Here is a 14,556-nt window from a genome sequence, read left to right on the forward strand (position 1 = left end):
TGTAACATAACTACCTTTTAACATTTTAAAAGCTAATGTCTAAAAAAGCTGGCAAAAAAAAACCAGCTGTCTAAACCAAACAGTATGGTAGTGCATTGTGTGACTCTGTTGCTCATCATACTTCAATTACAGCTTGCTTTCTTGTTTTATTTCTTTCTGTTTGATATCGAGGCAGCTGCACAGCTGTGTACTTTTAACTAGCAAGTGTGTCAAGAGTTTTCAATGAACCGATGCAGAGGAGCTACCACCTCCCTGTGCTCATGAGTCATCATTAAAAACCTTGCCCACTCATTTCCTAAAGAGACACAAACATATAAAAATAGCCCAAGGAATGCAAATGACATTCGACGTAGTGTGTGTGGGTGTTTAAAGGTCAAATTATAAGCATTTTCATCCTTACGAGTTTTGGGTTTTTCTATGCTTTTAAAAACATTAACACTGTGAACACTTCAAGACATAGGTGGGAGCAGACCAAAATACAGCCTTAAGGTACAGTATGTACTCAAAGCAATAAATAGAACATGACAAGTTTGTAAAGAGAAGGTACTGGAGTCTCTGTGTGATGTATATCTTAATCTCAGGCTCATACTGCTTGCAACAGACAGCACTGCCTCAGTATGAGTGAGGAAACTGTGTGACGCTGGTGTCTGGAAGACGATGTGAGCACTAAAAATAGCAGGGCAGAAAAACCACTGGTATTTATAGCACTTGAAACATTAACTTTTGGTTCATTTTGTTTTCATAATTCTTCCATGCCTGACACAGGAAAGTATGTGTTCACAAACCAAGACAAACTATGAGTTCAACTCCCCAGTTGCTGTTGCACTAAAGCAGCAATTTTACATGTATAGCATTGTCAGGCAATGTTTCCTATAGCAACATGCATAACAAATGTCCTGCCCAATTCTGTAAATTAGTAAGGCTTTTAAAATGCAATAACACAAAGATTTATATAAAAGGACCACAGTGTATTTCCAAGATACCCCTGATACTACAATAAAGGACGTAGATTTTCTTTTGTTGTTTGAATAACATGTCATATACTGCAGCAGGTATTACAGTCACTATCACTTTAAGACCTATTGCAATGATCCAATATATTGATCAATTTTCTTCATATAACTTTTTCTCATTCATGCATGTTGCTTTACCACCCTCACATGTAGATAAATGTTAGTATTACTGCGCTGTGTGGATCTTTATCTTTATCTTCTGCGAAACCAATAGAGCTAAATCTGTAATGATATACATGTTGTACTGTTGCTGTTATACTGTGCATCTCATCATTCCATCCAGCCCTATTGCTCATGCTTTCGTGACATGATGGGTTTTGGGGTTATGAGATACTGCATCTACTGAATGAATTGCATAATCAGTTTCTAAGGGAGGTTAAAAATACTTTGAATCACATTTTTAAGAGGCAAATGAATGTGCTTGAGAGTGCATGTGTGGGACACACATTGTGAAGAGGATAAGAGCAGTACCTCCTTTCACAGCAAATCCATCAAAATTTAGAATAGAATGACTAAGTCGTATTACATAAACCAAAAGAGGTTACAAGAATGTTATATGACATGAAGTCCCTGTGCTCTCTGTCCCTGTTACAGAGTGAATCTACAATATCTACTGTTTTACACACATCGTTTAAGACATATTTTTAACCACCCCATGCTACATGGTTCTGAAACTTGTTTATGCCCAAAGATTATTGTGATCCTTGCATGGCTGAGATCAGTATGCTGCTGTCTGCTGTCCCACTCATCTTCCTGCCCCATTTCACCATACAAAGTGTAGGAGGTTCTTAGCCTGAGGCCACAACAAGGACTCCATGCTGAATGCACAATACCAATATAATAAAGAACATAAAACAATTTATAAGAACGTTTGCTCATGATCAGAAATACACCACCTAATCTAACGTAAGGATTATGCATTTTAAGGTTCTGCTGTCGGATTCCAGTGAGAGGATTAACAGCAGTCTTCTCAAAGTCTGTTTGTCAATGAATGCTTTACGGTGCAACAGTCCTAAAAGGATTTGGAGAAGCATTATGTCACATTCTAAGCCAATTGGATATCCTTTTCACTTGAAGGGAGACTCCCTGTCTTTTTAAAGTGCTATCACATTTAAAGCCTTAATGCAGTGGAAATGCCTAATCTCCCCAAAGTTCACCGCAGGACACTTAAAGACCGCAAACAAATAAATATATAAATGAACAACTAAATAAAGAATAAAACAGAAGCAGACCTTTTTTTTTTTTTTTGGCCAAAGTCTGTTCTTGAAATATTCTGAGTCATGCTCTTTAACACTGTGATTATCAGCTGCCTGGCTGTTTGACTCCTGCCAAAGTTACAGGGTTATAGCAATAAACATCTTGGGTAATTCAGTCAAGCTTGTCCATTTACCACACCCCCACTTTTTAAGGGAAGGCTTTGCAGTCCAAAGCCACTTATGGTGTGATCTGTTGGTTCAAGCACAAAGATCTGGAACTTCAGTAGTGTAAATGACTCAGAAATGATTAGGAGACATGTATGTGACTGCAGTTTGCATACTTGAGCTAATGGACTCTTTGGAGGCAGACAGTGTTACTCGATCATGTTGCTCACTGAGGTGCACCTGGGCACACCGGGCGGTATGTTCCAGAGATTGGGTTCCACCTTTTGTCTACTCCATCATGACATCACAGCCATGATGCTGGGGAGGTACACAAGCCAGATCTCATTTCCCTGAGTCCAAGTGGCACAATTTTTTTTGTCCCTTGTAGGACAGACACTGAATAATTCAACTGGATGCTAATTGTTTCAATTCAGTGGTTATAGAGGTTATGGTGACAAAGTCCTACCACTAAAAGAGTCGTGGTCAATTCCACAAACTTTATTTGGCACCTCATTTGTATTTGCCGTGCCATCATGCGTCTTAATTTTGCTTACACCTTGCTTTGTTGTCTCAAGAGGAGCTTTTCTGCCATAAGGGAATTTCAAGTGTGCACAAATACCACTACTCTTGCTGAGGAGGAGAGGTTGCTGAGTTGATTTTCCACTGCCCTTGTTCCAGCTATCCCAACTCATTAGTGATGGCAGCAACTTTTACTACTCCAACTGGCTTTATCATCTGGCACAGAGAAGATGAGCCTTACTTCAAATAGACTAAAAGTAAGGATACCACAATAAAGTCTTTTGTTTTAAAGGAACTGGCACATGTCTAATCAAAGCAATTATTCAAGCAACCAAGACTGTATGCAGGAAGGATCTCAATAGCTGTTCTTTCATAGGATTTATTATAACTACGTGAAAAAAAGGCACTGTCCATTCAATCAAATAAAGGAAATTTCTGAGACAATCCTGAGTTATGACCCACTAATGCTATCCTCACATTACCTCTTCCTTCACTAGCTCAGGTCTTTTGTCTTTGCAGTTTATCTCAGCTCACCGCAAGATTCACCTTTTGCTCATCCAGCAACTTTTACTGTGTGATTTTGGTCTGTGTTAGCAGGACTTGAGGATGTATCACCAAAAATTCATGTGAGTCAGCCCCCTGGAGTGTCAAACTGACTTCTCATTAAGAATACAAAGTTGAATCTTGGGCAGAAGACTCATCCAGCTCCACATGCAGCCGGGTGAGAGGCCAGTGCACAGACACAGGCCTGCTAAAATCATGTCCAGATGGTCAGCCGAGGGGAGTTCTACACGTCGACAATATCGCAATCACATTCCAAGGACACAGGACTTCCATAACGCACCGTTACAATGCCTTTAAAGCCTTCTGAAATGAGGAAATGGGAGGATCGATAGGAGTTCATGAAAAGACAGCCGTACTTGCAGTTCAGACAGATAAACCAGTCTTTCAAAGCTATATGGAGGAGAGGAAAAAGCCATTAAAGCAAAGGGGAAGTATTTTTAACACTCTGTACAGGAGAGCCTAAGCATTAATGTGCGCATTGGAGAGCGAAAGCATGCGTGGGAAGCATCTTACAGCCATCTCGAGACGGGGTGAGGAGAGTGGGTGACTGTTCCTGTGTGGGAGGAGAGGCATGAATACCATGCAGGGTTATGGTGTTGATGAATTGCGTTATGAAAGGGACTTCAGTTACACAACCCAGCCCATCCAATTCTCTGCCTGTGTGGGCCGAGAGGGATGGCAGAGCTGCTGCGATCCGCGCACAGCCGGAAACGAGGTGCATACAACCCTTCAAGACATTTGGTCGAATGCGTAATTATCTAGCAGCTGTGATGCCAGCGACTCAGTGAGAGAAAAAGAGTGAATGTACCGGAAAAATCAAGCATCAACAGACTCACATTCATGAAAATGATGGGCAATTCTTTCAAAAGGACAATATCCCAGCATAAAGAAGAGGGAGAAAACGCTCGCTTGCTCTGATTAGTTTTGAGATACGCCAGCGGAAAGGACACATTATCCATTAGCTTGTCATTATAATCATATCAATGGTGATTATTTAAATAACATCATCTGTCCAGACGGCTGCTCTCTCAACAAATTGCTATGCGCTCAAATTTGACTGGGCCTTGACATCAGACATTAAATAAGACATTAGCACTGCCTCAGTTTGGGGAATGTTGCTTTTTATCTTGACGAACAGTAACGGCGGTTTACAAAGTGCCCAGTTATTATGTCCACCATTCATGTCTTAACATTGCAAAAGCAACTGATATCTATTTCTACAAGCCACCAACCATTTTTTAGGGGTCTGATAGGAAGCCCTGAGTCAACCTATTACAGTCAAGCAGCAGTTCTCTCTTCTTTCTCACTGTCACAGAAGAGGTCTACATTGGGACAGAACAATGATCTGAGTGCTGCTGTGGGTGTCGGGTCAAAAGGCAGTGCCTGCTGATAGAAAACACAACAGCTATTAAGGAGAGAATAAATCCCTTTCAACATTAGGTCATGTCTAATTTAACCGCCACTCTGATAGCCCAAGCACTATCCCCCCAGCATGAGATACTGTTACCAATCAAATAAGTGACTGGACCGGCCACTAGAGAAAAGGGGGTCCTGGGAGGAAAAATGTACCCCGGTCTGGCGCAGGACTCTTTAGGCGAACCAGCAGTCCAATATGGGGCAGAGCAGCGTAATGACAGGATGGCTTGATAATTGAAAACGGCAGAGATGAAAACATTCTCTGTGAATAACCCGCTCCCAAAACAAGAGCTGCATAGTTGTGGACTGGTGTAATGCAGGAAAACATCATGGAAGTAAATAGGGAAAAGATCATCAGCACCATGTATAGGTCATTAGATGGATTTATGGTGCATTCCTGGAGGCGGTGTTTAAAAACATGCCCGCCTTGCGGACTGTGGGAGGGAACGTAAGATTTGACACAAAATCTTCCTGTAGGTGCCATTGCTTAGATTGCTTAGTGAAGCGGCAACAATCCTAAGGGTTTTTCAGACTTCACAGCTGTATCTGTTTTAATGTACATGTTTCCATTTAGCCTTGGCTTAAACACCGAACACTGCCCTATGGAAGGAAAGGCAGGAATAATAAAAAAAAGGGAAAAACAGGGCTTCATGTTGGTCTTAATTGTCTATGGAAAAGACTGTCATATTTTCCACCGGGTAAGCTTGAAACCATTACAAGCTAGCTTTCATTAAATTTTCCACAACATTTTGCAGAAATGTCAGGAAACAGCTGTGGGGGCACTGATTAATTGTCTTTCTTAATGCTTCCCCAATTACAACATTATGCCTTATTGAAATTATATCCTTGCTTTTTTCACTTCCTCTCACCTACATTAGAACCTCATGAGGCTGACTGAACCATGTATAAATGTAAAACCTGTGGTCAGTTGTTGACATTGAAATCACAGAACCCAAGAGGAAATGACTAACTCTAAAGGAGGTCTTAGCTTAGCTCTACCATAAAAGGGGTTTGGACACAGCTTGGATCTTCTAGACCAACACATCAACCCTTCAGCCACATGAAGGTCTCTCCACAGCTTACTGGATGCAAGTGCATCAAAAAAAGGTGTTGCACAGGACTAGCCAAAGCAAGTGGAACGGTATACCTCAGAAAGATTTCCACTGCCAAAATCCTATAAAGAGAAGGCACAAAACAAGAGGGAAAGCATCTGGAGGTTTTGATCCAGAGTGGAAGAGTTTAAACATCTGCCACAAGTGAGCCCTGACCTCCTAGAGTAGAACAAATAAATGGCTCTAGTCACTGTCCGAGGTTAAAAGCTTAAGCACTGGTGGGCGAGCATGCAAGAGTGGGACGTTTGGCTGCCACTACTCTGAGCACCATTGAAAATAAACCCTGTCACTGTTCACAGCTCAAGCTTTGAATCACAGGCATTTGTGGCATCCACAAAAATACCATAGGACTATCTTTGCTCTGCTGTAGGGGCCTAAAGTCTGGAATACACTACATGCCCAGATTTTTGGCCATATTTGCAGTCTGGACACTTTAGCTGTTGGAAGTAAAAACCAGTCTGCCAATTTTGGGCAGCTGAAGTTAAAGATTTCACAGAAAACTGTGTCATGTATGATTTTTGTGCTTCAGTCTATGATTCCATCCGGTCAGAGGATATCAATCACTTTTGGTATTTTGAGTCAGTTTTAGAACACATATTGTTTCATTTGTCATGCATCTCCTAGCAATGAGACGCATGTTTCTGTGCAAGTTCATGTTTAGAAAGACTTGAAAGTCTGGTAGTGTGTGATCTTCAGATGTTTAGTGTACAATTCCCAGTTTTTCTCTGTAAAACGATTCCTATTGTTTTAAAATATGTAGTGTATTCCAGCCTTACATGTAGAGAACTAAAAACTGGAATCAATACCAAAATATCCTTTGTGATCTTTGAACTTCTATATGTTTCCACTCCCATGCTAATCAAAGGCTTTATTAGCCGTTGTAAATCATATATAATCAGCAGTGCCTCCTACTGCATCTGTGAGGAATGCAACCTCAGCACACGGTCCCGCCAGATGCACAGCCAGAGGAACATGTGTCTTCCTAACCTCACTTTTCCACTTTTTCCAAATTAAACACCTGGGTCCTTCATAGCCTCCAAGATACTCTCCATGCTGCTGTTTTTGCTCTTGTGTGGTGTGACATTGTGAACTCACCCAAAGGTTCTCTGTCAGTCTGGGATCTGCTTGTTTCTCAGGGTAAAGGCCTCACGCTACTTCCTCTATGGTAGTCAGGTTAGGCAGGCAAAGGCTGGGCAGTGGGGTGACAAGTAAGATCCCCTGGCCAGGGTGCTGAGATTATGCAGACCACTGTAGAAGACAATGAAAGGAAACAAGTTTAATGATAATGTGAGACTAAATAGAGACTATCAGACTAGCTTAAGGCTCTTCACATCAAATTAATAACCTGGAACTGAGCATCTGCTAGAACAATATTTCCTCTCACTTTGGAGCAGTCATGCTCTATTAATATGAATCCTCTGATGTGTTTATGCTCAAACCATATTGCAAAGAAGTGTCTTCAAGATAATATATGCAATATTTTGATACATTGTACACATTCAAACTGATTAAACATCAACCTTTTCTTCATTTGACATCTGCATGATGGTTTACACATTGTTGTCTACATGTTTTCTTGGACTTTTGCCAATTCATAAATGACAAAAAATGCATACACCATAATCAAACACTGGGCATACTACTGAACAAGGTTGTGTAGTATCTGACTCAATTTGTTGCCTTTAACAACACAGACACTAAAATGGCAAAAAAGACCTTCAAGACATTAAAATAGCAAAGAACCCAGACGACAACCACAGGGCTCCATTGTTTGTGCCTGGACGAGACTGAACCTTGGCTAGCAGTCTATGATGGAGAAAGAAAAAAAATGCTGTAATATTGCTATAAAAAAGCACTTATGATACCAGGACCGAAACAGAATAATGGAACATGACTACAAATTTATGTATTCCTTTATGTTAAAGAGAGTAAAATAAGCATGCACTGCACAACTATCCATATGATGAAAAAAATAAAGATACAAGAAGTAGTATAGTAAAGATACATTAAGGTCTTAGCTCTTAATTAAACAATTTGCTTGGCCTTTGTAGTGCTATTCAGGCCTGCTCTCAAAAAGTCCATCTAGAGAAGCATGCTTTACAGTGTTTTCATGCTCCCTGTCTTGGAGTGAATGCAGCCAAGCTGTGCTCTTCAGCCTCGCAATCTCAAATGTGCCCCAGGGCTAGAGATATTACAAACACCATTATGTTGCTCTGCTGCACTAAGACAACCTCAGCTAACCCAGAAAAACAAGACATTTCTGTGAGGTTGCATCACAATCTGCAGTGGAGCTCACCCAGGGTAAACACTGGCAACACTTCCTCTTACCCGCAACAGCAACAAAAAAAAAAACCTTTCACCAGAGCTCAGATATATCACGCAGCACATCAAATCCTCAGACTTTGAAAAATGTTTTAACAATGCAATTATAAGGAATGTTTATTATGTCTTTATAATAAAACAAATCATCAACCGTATTACTTAAAGTGAAGTATATTTTGGTTGCTTAAATGACTTTGGTGTCAGTAAACGAATGGTTTCTGCCAATTGTTTCAATGTTATAAGTAGGCTTATGATGCTTTTGGAAAATAAAGTCCAGCTACAGTATTCAGACTACTTGCTCAAAACCCTTTACCAAGGAGCTCACCCACAACCAAGGATCTCACCCACAACAGGTCATCAAGAACTCACAAGAGAAACTATTCTTACCACTGAGATGTGCGGTAATGGGGGCAATGATGAGTGCTTGCTTCATCTTAAAAAAAAGCATCCAAAATAGAGACCCAACATAGGGCTGTTAGCTAAATGAACAGGCGATGAATTGGAGATGTACAGGGTATAAATAACTGCCTGTAATTATATGCCTCCACTTTTTTTCCTTGGAAATTATCATTTGAAAGTACTTGAGGACATGTGGCACATTTTGTCAAAGCTCTCATAAACTATGCTCTGTGCCACTCCACAGTGTATGAATTAAAATGTAAGGAGTGACAAGTGAATGCATATTTTCTGTTTCAATGGTCTGAGTAATTTCAGCAAAATGATTTCGGTGGAAAACGTGCCATATAATGTCATGCCATGAATACGTTTCCAACCCCCTTCCCAACATCCTCACACCATTTTCTGCCTCTTTGTCTTAAACTGAATACGATTACAGAACTGACACAGGAAATATATTATTATGAAGCGGTTCTACCCTAATCCATTTCCATTTACTTCAGTGTATGAACACAAACTCCTCATGAAAATGAAATAGAGCAGCCTGATAAACCAGGAGGAAGTCCTAGTTTTTCAGATGGATCTTACATAATATAAAAACACTTAAACAATTCTTCATTTGAATGTTCCACTTTTAATGTGTATTGCATGCTAAGATTGAAAGGCACACTGCCAGTTTAGATTATAATTTTTTTTAGGTACATTTTTAGAGAGATCTGCAGTATATGAGTAACAGATTTTAATATAACGATTTATACAGCCAGTTTATTGGGCACATCCTGCCCAACAACTGAGCAGTTGACTGTAGCTCAGTGTGTATAGTCTTATTTACACTAACCATGCTCTAATATTGCACGTGGTCAGCGACCACATCCGTTGAGTAAAATTTGTCAAGGAGACGAGCCTTCCTGTTGCCTCACTTCCACAACATTATTCAGGGTGCTAAAAAATTTATGCAGAGTAATACAGGAAAGTTAGCAAGATCATTTGAGGTGGCATTAAGAAGCTAAATGTATCACAGAGGAGGAAGGGCCCTGGGGCTAGAAGAGCTGTCATTATTCTGACTCGGCCCTGCAACCATGGGAACCAATGTGCACTCTGTCAGGTGCACCTGCCTCACACTGACACCTCCACTGAACTTACCACTCTCTCTCATTTCCTCTTTTACTCATTCTCTTTTAAAAATCTTTCCTTCTGCCCGCATATCATTTTGCATTCTCTTGCCTGTCTGACAAACTATGACGCCATCCTTTCCAAACCCTAGCATCTTTTTACTTGAGGAAGTCGATATAATGGAGCTCAGCAGGGACAAATAAAAGGGTGAGGAGGAACTGTTACTACCCAGAATAGATCGACCAAATACTAGTCAAATCCCCATCTGTGGATTGTCATTGATATGAGCAGGGCTGGCCACTATGTAAACAAATCTAAACTTGTGACCCTCACAGCATCACAAGTTCAAGTCCTCCTCCATAATTAATATCACTCTTTTTAATAAATACTCTTAAGACTTGCTGCCTTTGTGTCTCTTTAAAAGGACTTATAGCTCCAGGCGCCATATAGAGACAATGCAATTACCTTATATTTAATGGGGTGACTTAAAAATGTATAGAAGGAAACTGGAAAGTACTTTTGACAAATGACACAATCAACATAGGTGACAGCTCCCTCCTTCGGCTTAGTCTTAAAAAAGAAGGCAGAAAAAAGGAAAGGATCCCGTTAAACCATCACATGTCTCCCAGCACAAACAAACAAATCAGTAGGCTCTGTTGTTCTCCTTCAGCCCCAGCTGCACACAATCCCCCACCGAATCCCCCGCTTCCATCTTTCTGCTTCCTTCCACCCTTTGATTCCCATGTCTCTTCATGACAGGGCGTTTCACTGGAAAGAGCACTACTGATAGATGAGTGCATCAGTGAGGAATTCAGCGCATTGTTGTGGTCATGACATCAGAGTCACATGTTTTATCGTTGGGCGGTGAGTGTTCCCCTGACGGCTGGGGCCAGTGTCATGTTACCCCTCACAAGAGTCGGGAAATTGGGCTGAGTGGATTTCCTGACGGCACAGGCTGACTTGTACTTGAATTAGCAAGATCGGAAATAAGTTAGAGATGTTCCGATACCCTTTTTCTCTTCCCGATACTGATTCTGGTACCTGGGCTCAGGGTATCGGGCGATACTGAGTACTGTACTTGTGGCATCCCTAGTCGCCATTTTACTGTCTAGTTGGTCCAGTCTGAAATACTGCTAAAGAGCGGACATACTGCTAACGCGTTTTCATTTCTTCTTCACTGCTCTAAACAGGGGTTGCTTGTGGCGACACAGCACAACTTCCTGTGTTTGCAATGCATTGTGAGAAGCGAAGAAGAACCGTGCAGCGGTTAGGCAAAGCTAGCGGTCAAAACTAGGTCTTGTTTAAGAAAATGGTATCGGATCGGTATATGGGTTCATGTATTTGCTTTGTGCTCTGAAAGAAAAACTACTCTCACATGTGTCATCAGTCCAGAAGCGACCTTCCCATCTAAACAGTATTTCTGAACCAAAATTAGTGGCAACTAAACATAATGTACATGTAAAACATTTATATAGAAATGACTAGATATCTGTTTTTAAATGCCACACAGCAACCCCTATAGCAAGGCTCCAATGTCAGGAACGATTTAAATGCTTTGCAAGAATTTCAAGATAATAAAAGACACATTTAACAGAACCAGCCAGACACCCCTGTGGAAAATTGTTAGGTATTCAATGATTTACGAGTTGTCCAGTCTTAAAAGGCGAGAAATTGATTCATTGCTCACGACTAATTTGAAACATCATGAGGCGAATACCTCTAGAGGTTTTCTAGTCAAACAAAACTGCTGAAACAAAAATATTTAAGTCTCATGGTTTATTGTGATTTAGACGAACTATAAAAGCCCTGATCACACACTGTTGATTAGGCAAAGTTCCAGAGGGAGTGCTGTCTCTCCATTGCTTGTTTATCTAAAGAGTCAGCGGAACCACATAACCAAGAACAAGGCACAATGAGCATCTCCTCAATCCAGCAGGTGCAGAATTGCTCTGTAATCAGCGCATTGGGAGACAGGATTTGGGCTGCAACAAATTGGAGCCACATGGTGTTTAATGGGCATTAATCACAGAGTGCCATGGCCATCTTGCGCAAACCACGACAGTCGCCCCCGAGAGCGAGCTAATCAGTGTCATCTTCTCCAGCCCTTTGCATTGCAATGCATCTGACTTTAGGCCCAGACTGAAAGGGGGAAGTGACATTTACGTCATTGGGGGATGAGTGGACCAGTTAACATCCTTGTCACTCCTTTCACAAGCGGCGATCTTTTTGGATCAGAGGCAGGCCCCGGCAAAGGAATGGTGCCAGCATCAGCGTGAGTCCATCCAAAGCCAAGAGAATCTTCCCCTGAGATTGAAACGGGGGAAGTGTGACTTATATCGCACAAGCTGAGCACATCACATTGGGTGTGATAGTAACACAGAACCGTAACAAGTACCCCAAGAGAACGACTCAAGGAACCAGTTCATAGAACAACCCATCCCAGCCTCCACACTGGCCGAGGGCCGATGAAGAACCTCTCTTTGAGGACCACGGCAAGGTCACTGGGTTCAGCTGTCTTTTGCAGAATAAGGCAAATACGCCCACTTGTCCTTCTGTTCTTCTCTCTCCTTCCTCTACTAAAGAAAAACAAGAGCAGATTCTGTATGATAGCACCATGAGTCAAGCTAGCTCTATCTGTTCCAATCTCCGCACTGTTATACAAGTCAAGAAGCTAGCGCTGAGCTGGTGTCTGAGTCAGTCTGCAAAATACATCCAGGCCCCGTCTGTCCAGTTTCCAGTCATTTTCTCTCTAACATGCCTTTTCACCAATTTACTTCAGCCAAGGGGGAGGGCGGTTGTTAAAAGTACCCAGGCAGTTTGGTGGGGGCTTTGACACAGCAATGGCAGCTATTTGGGCTGAAATGAGAGCTTTATGGCTGTGTAATTGATGGGCTTGGGCAACACAACCACTGCACAGTGCCATTACCCTGTGAGAGACATGCGCTCCTTTTATAGAAGCCCACCATGTATAAACATACCAACTCAAGGTGGAGGAGTCCGGAGACTTAAGGCAGCAATGGCACCAGTTAGAATGAAACACAAAACAACACAATTTCGTTGAAAATACGTCATTCTATATAGTTGCCTGGAGAGTAATGGGAGAATAATACAGTGTACGATTTCCTGCTAAATTATCTGAGGTGACCGCTACACATTTTTCTTCCTGGATATCAGGTATTGCAGCAGGAAGAGGGTCTTCCTGTAATGGTCTTTGATAGACCTGTAGTGAGAAAACAGCTGCTTTCAACAGCATCCTCTAACAAATAACACACTCCTTTCTCCAAGGGGTAAACGGCACTTCCTGTCCGGCATTCTCAAAACACGGCGCCACTCTTTCCATGCCTGCAAACCCAATTCTGATTTTCAGTCTTGATTCATGATGAAATGTCCTGAAACCTGCATTACACAACTCACAAGTGAAAAATGTTTATATAATATTTCCTTCCATACTTCAGCATGAACTCAGAGTCGATAAGGGTGTACAGCAATATTTCAGAACAGCTTTATAGCCGAGTTAGCAAAGCACAACTTTCTGTAATTCTATAAATAATTTTTCACTGCCAAAACTGTTAGTCAGAAACATTTCATTAGTTGACATTACAATATCTATCTATCTATCTATCTATCTATCTATCTATCTATCTATCTAGCTAGCTAGCTATCATTATTATTATTTAATAATTTTTCTAGCAAGAGACACGTCCAAGAAAAGGAGTATCACAGCTGTTAAAAGTCAGAGAAAGAGTTGTGGGCCTACTTGAACAGCACGTTAGAAAACATAAAGAGTACAGTAGACTTGCTGCTGTCTTTCTGAAAAGTGGATCTAGCATTGCTATACCACAAACACTGAGGAAAGCTTTTTCCAAGGAGGTGAAGTGCTGATTCACCACTGCAGGGATAACACTGCCGTGGTCATACCATTCTCTGGACTTTTATATGCACTCTGCTGTGTCTGCACTGAGCTGTTTTTACACCAACACCAGCGTCAAGGAGGCTGTGCTGCTGCTGAAAGCCCTTCTTCAAGACAAAGAGTTTCCTGAGAAGAACCGCCGGTGGTTAACGCATAAACGAGTCACTTACACACTGCAAAAGAAAAGCAGACAGAGCAATATGCTGATTCAACCTCGACTGTGCTCCATTTCCAACTACACAGGAGGATTTTACCCATGATCAGAGTGCATCACCAAGCCATTAACAGAGCTGAGAAAATTTGACATTTTGCGGCTCTCCCCTAAGACCCAATAGAATAATATTATTACTGGAGAGAGAGTGACCTGCCCTCCAACCACTCCTATAATTAAGAGTGAATACAGGCCACAGGGGACGATCCTGGGGGCCAAGAATATCAATCAGTCACCCCGCAGTGTTTCTCTGGGCTCTGCTGGCTGGCCCACATCATAGAGAACACGAGCCTGTTTGCTCTGTGGCGCCTGTCCCTTTAACTGTCACTCTGCTGGAGACAGACATGTGCGGGAGATAATAACAGCCCCCTCCGAAATCCTCCTGATGCATTAATATTGAAGTGCAGGACTAAAGTGGCCCACTACAGTCAAGTCTAGCAGTCAAGGCCACATAATCCAGCGGAAACAGAGAGGGAGGGAGAGCATTTTGAGCCACTTGAGTCCTATGGTTATACTGTATGGTTGTATTTCCAAAAACGGGACCCTGTCTTTATGTTGTGCCTGTGGGAAGAGCTTGTAAAGTAGCTTGTGTCCCACATGCACAATAACAGAGCCAGAA

General features: G+C 41.7%; 1 protein-coding gene across 3 annotated transcripts in view; it reads right to left on the minus strand.

Annotated features, from left to right (window-relative positions):
• hivep2a (HIVEP zinc finger 2a) overlaps window positions 1–14,556 on the minus strand; it is a 65,619-nt gene that overhangs the window by 11,613 nt on the left and 39,450 nt on the right. For all 3 annotated transcript variants that reach the window (XM_026290739.1, XM_026290738.1, XM_026290740.1), the window contains one exon: window positions 7,081–7,233. The gene's annotated coding sequence lies outside the window, so the exon portion shown is untranslated. The remainder of the gene's footprint in view (window positions 1–7,080; window positions 7,234–14,556) is intronic.

Source organism: Carassius auratus, chromosome 20 (assembly GCF_003368295.1).
Source record: "Carassius auratus strain Wakin chromosome 20, ASM336829v1, whole genome shotgun sequence".
NCBI classification, from domain to species: domain Eukaryota; kingdom Metazoa; phylum Chordata; class Actinopteri; order Cypriniformes; family Cyprinidae; genus Carassius; species Carassius auratus.